The 13,425-nt window shown below is 34.7% G+C and overlaps 1 non-coding gene across 1 annotated transcript; it reads right to left on the bottom strand.

Annotated features, from left to right (window-relative positions):
• Positions 1–11,077: 11,077 nt before the first annotated feature.
• LOC122238169 lies at positions 11,078–11,184 on the bottom strand. Its single transcript, XR_006217131.1, has one exon. It is a non-coding gene; the product is annotated as a U6 spliceosomal RNA (small nuclear RNA).
• Positions 11,185–13,425: the final 2,241 nt, after the last annotated feature.

Below are 13,425 nucleotides of genomic sequence, written 5' to 3'. Positions count from 1 at the left end.
CTCTTGATTTCAGCTGAGGTCATGATCCCAAGGTTCAAGCCCCCTGTTGGGCTCTGGGCTGACTGTGTGGAGCCTGCTTGGGATTCTCTCTCTCCCCCTGTCTGTGCCCCTCCCCTTCTTATGCTGGTACAAGTGCAAGTTCATGCACTCTCTCTCTCTCCCAAAATAAATAAATGATAACTTAAAAAAAAATAAATGAAATGGCCTTAACAGACATACACAGTAAGTATCTTCCACACGACAGCACTAGACTACACATTTTTCTCAGATGCACCAGAACATTCTCTAGCATAGATCATACATTAGGCCACAAAACAAGTTTTACCAAGTTTAAGAAGACTGAAATCATACCATGTCTCTTGTCTGAGCATTTTGTATAAAACTAGAAATCAAAAATAAAAGGAAAACTGGAAAATTCCCAATTGTATGGAAATTAAACAAAATACTCTTAGCAACCAAAGGGTCAAAGAAGAAATTAAAAAAAAATTGTCTTGAAAAAAATAAAAAGGTGGGGCGCCTGGGTGGCTCAGTCCGTTGGGCGTCCGACTTCGGCTCAGGTCATGATCTCACGGTCCGTGAGTTCGAGCCCCGCGTCAGGCTCTATACTGACAGCTCAGAGCCTGGAGCCTGTTTCAGATTCTGTATCTCCCTCTCTCTCTGACCTTCCCCCATTCATGCTCTGTCTCTCTCTGTCTCAAAAATGAATAAACGTTAAAAAAAGTTAAAAAAAAAAAACAAATAAAAAGGGAAACACAACATACCAAATCTTATAAGACATAGGGAAAGCAGTCCTCAGAGGTATGATTATAGTAATAAAGGCTCACATTAAGAAAAAATGATCTCAAATACATAGAATAACTTCATATTCAAGGAACTGGAAAAAGATAAACAAACCTAGCCCAATTACCAAAGGAGGAAAATAACAAAGATCATAGCAGAAGTAAATGAAACAGAGACCAGAGACTCGGAAACAACAGAAACCAACAACCAAACTAATAGTGTTTTGTTTTCTAGTTTTAAAGATAAGCAAATTGGCAAACATTTACTGCGACTAATAAAAAACAAAAAACAGAGAACACTCAAATAAAAAATCAGAAATGAAAGAGAGTACATTACAATTGATACCACAGAAATAAAATGGATCACAAGAGACTATTATGATCAATTAAATGCCAATAAATTAACTAACTCAGAAGAAACTAGATAAATTCCTATGAACATACAATCTACCAAGTCTGAATCACAAACAAATAGAAAATCTGAACAGACTACTGATGAGTATAGATACTGACCCAGTAATTAAAAATCTTTAACAAAGTAAAGTTTAGGACCAGAAGATTTCACTGGTGAATTATACCCAAAATTTAAAGACTAACTGCCTATACATGTCAAACTCTTCAAAACTGTTGAAGAGCAGGGAATATGCCTACTAAACTCATTTTACAAAGTCAGCATTACACTAACACCAAAGCCAAATAAAACATTTCAAGGAAAAAAAAAAAAAAAACAGGAAAACTACAGGATGATGAATATGAAAGCAAAAAAATCTCAATAAAATAAATACAAACAAAATTCAACAGCACATAAAAAGATCATGCACCTTGATAACATGAAATTTATCCTTGACATGCAAGGGTGTTTCAATATACCACATCAATAAATGTGATACATCACATTAACAGAGTAAGAATAAAAATTATATGGTTATCTCAATAGATACAGAGAAAGCATTTAACAAAGCTTAACACCCTTTCATGATAATAACACTCAACATACTGGGTATAAAAAGAATATACCTGAAAATCTTAAAAGCCTCATCTGACAAGCCTACAGCTAACATCCGACTCTATGTAAAAGATTGAAAGCATTTTCTGTAAGATTAGCAACCAGACAAGTGTGCTCCCTCTTATCACTTTTATTCAGTATAGTACTGAAAGCCCTAGCCAGAGCAATCAGGCAAAAGACACTACCAAAAACTATTAGAGCTAATAAATGAATCAGTAAGTTTTAGGATAAAAAAATTAAGATGCAAAAATCAGTTTTAGTTCTATATATAATGATGAACTATCTGAAGAAATAATAAAGAAAATATCCCAGCCACAACACCATCAAAAAATAGGAATAATTTGGACCAAAATGATGAAAGACTTCTATACCAAAAATTGTAAAAAACTTATGAAAAGTGAAAAAAATTGAAGATGACATCAAAGAATGGAAAGATATCCCATGTTCATGGATCACAAGAATTGATACTATTAAATGTCCATAGTACCCCAAGCCATTTATAGATTTGATGCAATCCCTCTCAAAAGTCCAGCGCCATTTTCACAGAAATAGAAAAAAACAAAACTAAAATTTGTATGGAACCATAAAGACCCCAAATAGCCAAATCAATACTGAGAAAGAACAAAGTGGGAAGCGTCATGCTTTAAATTATAATACAAAGTTGTGGTATATGAAAAAGCATGACACTGTTATAAAAACCAATATACAGACCAATGGAACAGAATTAAGAGCCCAGAAATAGACGATGCCCATGCGTGTATGGTCATCAGCTGTTGACAAAGGAGTCATTAATGCTCAATGAACAAAGTACAGTCTCTTCAATAAATGGTATGGATGAAACTGGGTATTCACCTGTAAAAAAAAAAACAAAATCAGGACCCTATCTTACACATCTCAGAAAAATAAACTCAAAATAAATGAGACTTACATGTAAGACCTGCAACCATAAAACTCCTAGAAGAAAATACAGAGAAAACATTTCTTGGCATTGGTCTTGGCAATGATTTTTTAGAAATGACAGTAAAAAGACAAGGAACTAGATATAAATAAACAAGCAATACTGCATCAAACTAAAAAGGTTTTGCATGGCAAGAGAAACAACCAACAAATTGGAAAGGCAATCCATGAAAAGGCAGGAAATATTTCCAAATCATGTATCTCATAAGAGGTTAATACAGAAATATATGAGGAACTCATGCAACTCAGTACCAAAAAAATAAACAAAACAAACCAAAAAAAAGCAAAACATATAATTTAAAAAGGTGCATAGGACCTGGATAGACATTTCCCAAAGAAGACATGCAAAAGGCCAACAAGTACATGAAAGGATGCTCAACACTATCAACCATCATGGAAATGCAAATCAGAACCTCAGTGAGATACCACATCACATCTGTTAGAATGGCTCTCATAAAAAAAGATATGATAAGTGTTGGTAAGGATGTGGAGAAAATGGAACTCCTGTACACTATTGGTGGGAATGTAATTTGGTACAGCCATTATGGATAACATTAGGGAGATTCCTCAAAAACGTACACAACCACCATATGATCCGCATTTCAGCTTCTGGGTATACATCTGAAGGAAATAATTCATTGCAACATTTATAATAGTCAAGATGTGGAAACAACCTAAGTGGACATAGATGGGTAAATGAATAAGAAAATGTTAAGACACACACACACACACACACACACACACACACACACACACATATGCACAGTGGAATATTATTCTGCCATGGAAAGAAGGAAATTCTGCCAGTTGCAACAACATGGATGGACCTTGAGGGCATTATGCTTAGTGAAAGAAGTCAGACACAGAAAGGCAAATTCTGTATGGTCTCACTGATATGTGGAATCAGAAAAAACCCAAACTCATAGAAACAGTAGAATAGCTATTGCCTAGGGCTACAAGGTATGGGAAACGGAGAGATAATGGTCAAAGTTATAAGATGAGTAAGCTCTTGGGATCTAATGTACATACATCTTCGTAACCATATTAAAATTACTGTATTATATACTTGAAAGCTGCTAAGAGAATATTTCTTACTTGTTCTCATTAGTGATGACTTTATGGCACGTATTTTGCAATATATATGTGCATAAAATCATCACAACCTTAACTTACACAATGCTATGCTAGTTATATGTCACTAAAGCTGGAAAAAAATCTCAACTAAATTTTTTTAAGTTTGCTTATTTATTCTGAGACAAACAGTGAGAGTGTGAGCAGGGATGGGGCAGAGAAAGGAGAGAGAATCCCAAGCAGGCTCCACACTGTCAGCACAGAGCCCAACACGGGGCTTGAATGCACTAAACTATGAGATGATGACCTGTGCCTGAATCAAGAGTCAGAAGCTCAACCCACCGAGCCACCTAGGCTCCCCTATAAGGTCTTAACTACTTAGAAAAAAAACAGGCATTCAAAAAAAAAAAAAGACACCCAAGTGGTAATAAATATATAGAAAAAAGCTAATAATGACAACATATAAAGAAGTTAGTAATAAAGAAAAGGCAAATTAACACAGTAAGACACCATACCTTATCTACTAGATTGGCAGAAATTTAAGTGACCAACAATATCAAATGCTAATGATAACAAGAGGTAAGTGAATACATCATGAGCTGTCAGGGGAAGTAAAATTGGTATAAACCACAGTGAGGAGCAAACTGGCAGTGAACGGTAAGAGAAACCTTCCCTACTGCAATTCTGCTTCCTAATATATGTGCTAGAGCCACACTACACAGGGTGGTCATTGAAGACTGCTCTTGGCAGCCTGTTACATGCACACAATGAGGGAAGGAGCTTCTGTGTTACTTAAGATGCGTGATATAGATCAACTATAACCATGTCAGCAAACTCACAATTTTTTTAGTTGACATTTTTAAGCAAAACTTTCTTAATGAACTAAGCAGTGTGCTAATTTACACGCTGGCCCATGTTCTCTACCTCCCCATCATATAATCTAGGTGACACTGCTCAGGAGAATTTCTCAAACTTTTGCACAAGGAAACATGTACATTAATACCTAGTATGATGTTGCTTGTAATAGTAAAACCTTTTTTTTTCAAAAGGTTTTCACAGGAGAAAGGTATTTTTAAAAGGCTTCTAAAGGAGAAAGGAAAGATGCAATTTATTCTTTCAATGGGATACTGGAGAATAAAACAGAATAAATTGTCCTATACCACTTATATATATTTTAATATGAAGTGAAAAAATAATTTTCAGAAAAATATGGAAGACACCATGCCTCACATATAGAAACAGTACCAGTGTGCACATATTGGACATCTATGTAAACATTTATTTAGAAGCAGACAGGCTATTCCTTAAGCTCATGCTGAACATTGCCTAAAGGGAGAAATGGATGGGGCTGGGAATTTCAATTTTATTGTGAATCTTCTTTTTATCCTCATAAAAATTGTTTTATTAACTTACCTTCATAACAGACATTTTTAATATGAAACTTATTGTCAAACTGGTTTCCATACAACACCCAGTGCTCATCCCAACAGGTGCCCTCCTCCATGCCCATCACCCACTTTCCCCTCCCTGCCACCCCCCATCAACCCTCAGTTTATTCTCAGTCTTTAAGAGTTTCTTATGGTTTGCCTCCCTCCCTCTCTAACTTTGTTTTCTCCTTTACTTCTTTCATTAAAGAAAAAGAAAATGTATCAATGTTGACAACCTCAGATTGGGGTGGTAGTGTTTGGCAACATCTTAGGGAAAACAGTAGCTTGTCATGAGTTCAGGAGGGTTGAATCTAGAGTCAGACTGCTTGATTTAAATTCACTCCCTACCACGTAGTAGCTGTAGGACTTTGGAAATATTACTGAAATTTGTGTCTCAGTTTCCTCATCTATAAATAGGGATAATAGTACATAACTCATTGGTAAACAGATCCTCAATAAGTGCTAGGTCTTATCAATCTTCTCTATACTTTTACACATCATTTCTTCCTTTTTATTTTTTAAGTGACAATGCCTAGGAGGTAAATATTAAAAACAAGCTTAATACTCTGGATCTCAAGGTTTAAAAAAACTACTATATGACAAAGAGGGATGTTTTGTCAAAAGACATGAAACACATTAGGTTTGAGATTTAATGGTCATTTATTTTTACAGTAATTGTGATCAAGTTATTTATTGCTTCACAACCTCAGTTTTCTCACGAAAGCAAAAGAGTACTATACCACAATCTTGTAAGTTTGATGTAAATGAATTGAGTTCAATGAATACACAGGTTTTCTTTCCTTTTTACTTATTCTAAAAGAATACATAAATACATTATTTATTCTAAAAGAATATACCTTTAGAAGAATATTTAATTTTGAGATATAGCTTTTTCTTTTGGGCTTTTAAAACATTCCTTTTATGTCTGTAGAGGTATCTTTACTAGTACTTATGTAACTTTCATTTTTTAAAAAAGATTTAGTGTAATGGTCAATGCAAAAATTATACATTGCGAGTTTTCAGTGAATTTTACCTGTTAAAAACATAAGTACTTAATGGCCTTCAGTCTAAGTATCTTTAATAATTATTTTCTTTAAATGTTATAATCACTGCAAGCTAAATTATGTAGTTACAATATAGTTAATATTGAAAATATTTTTGAAATTTTCTTCAAAAAAGTGGAATCTGAAGTGAATCATTCAGCACTCGATTCCAAACACCATCTTGTGGCCCAGGAAAAGTTACACTTACATAAAATTTGGATGATCAATCATGAATATTGGATAAAATGGGCCACTTAAAACGCCAAACACAACAGAACATCTCATATGCAACAATTCATGGCCTATTAAATGCCCTAGGAATATTTAGTAAACTACAATTTTTCGATTCCATCCCAAAATCATGAACTGGATTTCATGCAGGAATTTCTTTTAAACTAAAAGTAAAACACTGTGTGGCTGTAATATATTGCTTAAAATATTTTTCCTGTACCTCTCTCAGCCAGTTTTTTGTTTTTTGTTGGTTTTTTTTTTTTTTTTTTTTTTTTTTTTTTTTTTTTGGTGGGGGGGAGCAGGATGTATGGGGCGGGGCTGTGTGTGTCTGAAAGACAGAGATTTTTTTTTTAATTGACCAAGTGATTACAGTAGAAATGACACTTCAAAAAATCAAAACAGGAAAGTAGATGATTTAAGCAATACTCTTTTAACCTCAGAGGACAAAATAAGAAGATAGAAATAAATGCTGGGAAAGCAGCGTTAGGTAGGGAGGACAATCCATAAACCTCAAACCTCATAACGACAGGTCTCCTAAAAGAAGAAAACTGAGAAAACAGAAGAGAAGAAGTAATAGATAGCACATAACTAAAGACAAGTTTAGTGGGCTGAAGAAAAATCTATGTGTGGAAAATTGCAAAGGCTCATTATGTGAAAGGTAAAATAAATGTAAAGAGATTCACATCTGGACACATCTTGGGGGAAATCCTAACGGAAGGGGAAAAAATGTTCCTACTCTCTGATAAGCAGAGAAAATAGTTCAACTATAAAGGGTGTCAAGAACAAAAAGGCATACATGCTCATAATTAAATGCTACATGACAACAGAATTTTTAAAATACTCGACGGGAAAATGGTTCCTACTTAATAATGTTAAGGTCAACTAAGCTGTTAAAGTGTAAAAACAATGGAAAGCTATTTTCAGAGACAATAATTTTTAAAAATGAGAGATGAACAAAATGTAAGAATCAGGAAACAGTGAAGAACATAATGGCTTGGGAGAAAAAATAACAATTAGACCAAGAATGGGGCAGAGGAACTATAAACAGATTTCCTTCATAATTGGAGGTTCCCTCAGCAATACTGGATGATGATGATAACGTCAAAGTCATTGAATTTCTGACAAAAAAGTGATCTGAACATAGAATCCTATTCTCTCTCAACGACACATTGAAAATAATGCAAACATAAATGTATAGCATGGGAGAAACAGAAAACTCCACTCCTCGAAGGAAGATTTACAATGTAAGAAGCAATAAACAGATAAAGAGAAACCTAATAACAGGGCTTAAAACAGCAACAGTGCTCTGGGGTGTCTGAGTGGCTCAGTAGGTTAAGCAGCCGACTTCGGTTCAGGTCATGATCTCATAGTTTGTGGGTTTGAGCCCCGGGTTGGTCTCTGTGCTGACAGCTCGGAACCTGGAGCCTGCTTTGGATTCTGTGTCTGCCTCTCTCTCTCTGCCCCTCCCCTACTCACACGCCCATGGTCTGTCTGTCTCTCTCTCTCTCTCTCTCTCTCTCTCTCTCTCTCTCTCTCTCAAAAATAAATAAACATTAAAAAAAATAAAAATAAAACATAGCAACAGTGCTATGAGGCTTACTTACTCCCCAATTATCCTTAGGACAAAATTATTAGAAATTTACTCTGGGAGTTTGGATTAAGAGCAGGAAAAGCATGTTGAGTTGGGGTTGCAGAGGAAAGATGAGCCCCTTAACTCTAGACATTGATTTAAAAATGTTTAAATATATGTTCAATATAACAATACCATGAGAGGATAAGAAATAAGGTATAAAATGTTTAAATACTAGAAAAAGGAAACCAGAAGATCTACCGAAACACATAAGGTAATCAAAATTGTCAACATGAAAGCAAAGTCCAGATACATAGGAAACACAATATAAAAGGCAAAAATCCAAACAAAACAAATCACAAGAAAAATGAAGAAAGATTAAGAAGAATGATGTGGTTACGTGAACAGACATGCAAAGCTCTTCAGAGTAAACCTGTTTGGCAAATGTAAAGAAGAATGGCACATTTTGATAGCAGAAAAGAATAATGATAATGAAAACAGGTGGTTTCTGTGTGTGTGTGTGCGTGCGTGTCTTTACACACTTGTATAGAAAAAGGAGAGGAAAGAGAAAGACCATCACCTCTAGGAAGGGAAGTTGGGAGGGAAAGAAGGTGAGAGAGAAAGAGATAGAGAGTGCGTGCAGCGGACTTGCTCTCATGCTTTTTCCATGTACTCCATGTATATTTTGTGTGAACTTATTGCATAAAGAATGACACCTTACATTATTTCTGGTGTAACACCTGAGCAGAGCAGAATGAAAAGAAGAATGAGAAAATTATCAAAAATAAGCCACCCCAGCAAGCTCTAGTCCCAGAAGAATTTACAGCTTATTCCTGACAAATATTTAAATCCCCATGCTTTTAGAAATGATGTTCTATTGTTTAGCATAGAAAAACAAAATCCTGTGATATTTTCAAATAACTGTAAGAAAGAGAAAATAACTCTGGCTTTGGAAAGTAGCAAAGAATACACTTAGAAAATTAATGTCTCTTCTAACTTTTAGGTATGTTTACCAAATCACATATAAACTGTGAAAAAAATATAATCCGACGGCATATTTCAACATTAAGCCAAGAAAGTGATTAGGATCTGACAAAATTTTTATAACCCATTAACGGGTAAAATAAAATGTGCACCAAAGAAGGTATTTGTTTGATTCTCTAACTCTTCTTTACTGCTTGTGCTAAAACAAATAAGTGAATTTCTGTAGGCAATCAGTAAGATATGTTGAGGGACTTGAGTTTATTGCTTCTCCCTAATAAAACCCCATTAAAGTGACAGTAAAGAGGAAAAAGATAAATTTCTACATGATAAAGGAAACGAAGAAGAAAATAGTAAGGGCAAGATATTTCAAGACATCTCTGGATGAAACTTTGGTGGATCCAGGACAACTTTTGTAGCTAAGCAGAGGAAGCCATCGCATATAAAACACAAAGAGAGAGAGGAACATGAGGCAGGATCCTGGTGAGAAATGCCACCATACAAGGAAGCTTCTTGTGAGCTGGGCAACTGAAAACAGTCACTCGCCTACCCTTCTCTACTCTGGTTTGCAGAAAAGTCAATAGTCATGTGTTTATCCATGGCAAAAACAAAATTCCTTACAAACCTTACAAACAACCCAGCAAAGGGATGTTGCAGAAACTGTTCGGAGAAACTTCGAATGGTCAGCTTGGGAAATGTTACACAGAGCAAAGCCTTCCTCATTTTGGCATTTTTGCATTCCTGGAAAGTAATATCTAGTTCCCCCAAAGCCTGTTTGCTAACACGATTTTATTGCCTATAAAGCTCACAGTTGTTATTGATTTTTAATATCCCCTTATTCTAAGAATAAAGGGAACCAAGTATCACTAGACCCAGAAGAAGTATCAAAGCAAAATGTTCATGCAACTGAACCACAACTTCAGGAAACACATTGGAAGGAAATTTCAGACAAAGTTTTAAAATCTCAACATACTTTATGGCAAATAAAAATGAGAAAACTATACAAAAGTTCTGTGTGCTTAACCGTCTCTCCCTGGGGAATTATTTGCATAGGGAAAAGAAGTACCTTAATGAAATGGAGTAAGATTCTAATTACATAAAATTAACTCACAGAGAGGTTAACAGGGTACTTTGTAATTTATCTTTACAATCTGAAGGATGGCATTTGATCGGGTAAAAGTAAAATTAGACTAAGGGACAAGTACTACAGAAAATAATTGTTCTTAATTATTGAGAGTTAGATATTAAATAATTTACTGGCAATACCTTAATTAAACATTAGAGAAAGTATTAAATCTAGAAATCGATGCTTTTCTAAATATAAAAATATTTCAGTACATGTGTCATTACCCTGAATTTAATAAGTGGAATAAGGTAAAACCAGACACCCTAGAACAGCAGAAATTAAAGGGAGTGGCAATCTCACAGGCTAGCACTCTCTTGGCACTGCCAATGGGGGGTGAAAACTCACACAAACTCTTTAGAAAACAGGTTGGCTTTACCTACTAGAGGCAATGATGCAACTCCCTATAACTTACTTACTGGCAAATCCTCCCCCAAAGTGAGTTCAGATGTACTCAAGACATGGACAATGATGATCTTAGCAGTGTCATCTATAATAGCCCCAAACTAGAAAGAACTCAGATGCCCATCAGTCAAATGGATAAACTGAAAATGGCACATTTATATACTAGATACTATAAAGCAATAACAATGAAAAGCAACTACACACAGAGCCAACAAACATAACGCTAGATAGAAGAATACACATATACTGTATGATTTGATTCATATAAAGTTCAAAAAAAAATAAAGTTCAAAAATCAGCCAAAGTAAAATACAATGAGGAGTGATATATTCTTGTAAAGTAGGGATGCAAACCTGGGGTCTGAAAATACAAAAAAGAATTTATTATTTAAAAAGTCAAAATAGAGATTATTTTTATTTTATTTTATTTTATTTTATTTTATTTTACTTATTTATTTATTTATTTATTTATTTATTTATTTATTTTTAATATGGAACGCTTCACGAATTTGCGTGTCATCCTTGCGCAGGGGCCATGCTAATCTTCTCTGTATCGTTCCAATTTTAGTATATGTGCTGCCGAAGCGAGCACTAGAGATTATTTTTAGACAGAATAAAGGCTAGTACTGGTTGGGAGGAATATCACACAGCACTTTTGGCATAATGACACTACTTTTTTTTCTCATGAGACAATGGTGACAAAGGAGTACACATTAAAATAATTCGTTGAACTGTGCATTTAAGCCTTGCACACTTTATATATAACTTATATTGAACAATAAATTATCTATAAATAAAAAACATGAATTTTATGGGAGACTTGCCTTAAAAATTCTTCTTAACTATGGTGTTATATCTAGCTATAACCTATGCTTGGAATAATTCAGCTCCTTATTAATAAATTTACCAATATATATGAAGACTGTCCATATTTCTGTATCCAACTTTACTTCCAAATTTCATGTGACTATAAACAAGTTTTAGTGTTTAAATTTCAAAGAAGATTTAACGAAGAACCTTTGTGTAACTCATAAACATATTTCTGGATGAAAGATATTTGTCCTTAAATCTTTATTTGCAAAGTTTGAACTACTGAGAGACCTATAAGCTTCATAGTCTTTAAGCTACCTAACTCAAAATTTTAGGATAATTTTGTTGATCCATCTACTCATCGTTTCAACTATCCATTAACTCATTTGATTATTCAACACATGGTAACTGGACCACCCAAAATACTAGTACAATGTATAAACTCTGTAGTACAATGTATAAACTCTGTATTATTCTTCAGTGCATCTGTTAGTGTATCTGAGTAGTATATTCATTACACTACAAGAACAGAGAAGTTGGGGCAACTAATCTACCGGGGAGTGCTTTTCGGTGACGTTGCGGTGACCTTGATACTGGAAGTGACCGTTAGGTCTAAAACTGAGTTATTCACCTAGAGAAAGATTTCTTATGCCAGTAAAATCCAGTTTGGAAAAGAATCAGAACACTACCACAAAACGGTGAAAAATACACCTGTGGAAATAGCTGGGTGAATTACTGTAAATAAATCCTTTTGCTCCAATGAGCTCAAACACTGCTTAAACTCAGATGATCAAAATGATCTGGGGGCACCTGGGTGGCTCAGTCGGTTAAGCCTCTGACTTCCGCTCAGGTCATGATCCCCCTGCGCACAGATCAGAGGCCTGCATAGGGTTCTGTGCTGACAGCATGCAGCTGAGAGCCTAGAGTCTGCTTCAGATTCTGTCCCTCTCTCTCTCTAATATGAATAAAGACATTTCAAACATTAAAAAATAATGATCCAGAACTACTTTATGAAGCAACCACTTTAGATGTCATATATGATTATTACAGTTGAGATGTAAAAGAATACGGTCAGCCAATAACACCTCATTTATATAGAACAAAGATCTCTCTAACCAGATGTAAATGCATTATGTATACATCTTACACCACCAAACATTTATACAAAAGGCAAATTCAACCAGGTTACAGGCACTAAAAAGTAAGTAAATAGAACGGCTTGAAAATTTCTAGTTAGCCAAGTGCAATTCAATTTGACAATCTCAGGTTTGTTTTCTGTGAAGAGGGTAGTTGGCTTGTTGGGAATGTTAGATCTCTCAGTTTCAATACATTAAAAAATAGTTCAGCTCAATATGAACATTAAAAGATATGAAAAACTGAAGAGAGTTTAGAAGAGACTACTAGTATTTCTGGGCAGCTGAAATACAGAGAATTTATGAGGAATGACTGAGGTATCTGAGAAGGTTAACAAGGAAGAAAAAAAAAAAAAACCAAAAACATTTGAAGGACTCTGGCTGGGAAGTATGGATTTCTCTGACAACTCCACAGTGGAAAACTTACCTCTATGACTATTAGTTACTGAGTGGAACATGTAATTACAGTAAAATTATTCATTATAAAAGATTATTAGTTATCACAACAATTGCTAATTACTAAATGATCTTTAAAATGAATGGCCTGTCTAAATGGTAGTTAAATCCAAAGGACATAATTTATGTAGCTGTTATTCAGAAAACTATATATATATTTTTTTCTGTATATATATACAAAATGAGTAATAGATTTTGCTTTTAGAGTAATATCGAGCTGGGCAGACTTACAAACTTATTTAAATTCTATGACCCATGAATCTCTTGATTCATACAGAGTACAGGGAAATAGCTCCTGAGACTACCTAATATGGTTCCCCTTGATTTGGGAAGACAGAAGCTTAAAAAGACAGTCTACATTTGTCCACATGACATATGAAGTGAGTTTGGAACTTAGATTCCACAGTGGAGAAGAAAGGTCCGTCATTAGATAT

This window comes from Panthera tigris, chromosome B1, assembly GCF_018350195.1.
Source record: "Panthera tigris isolate Pti1 chromosome B1, P.tigris_Pti1_mat1.1, whole genome shotgun sequence".
Taxonomy (NCBI): Eukaryota; Metazoa; Chordata; class Mammalia; order Carnivora; family Felidae; genus Panthera; species Panthera tigris.
Note: the sequence above shows the minus strand (reverse complement) of the source record. Positions and strands in the feature narration are given on the sequence as shown.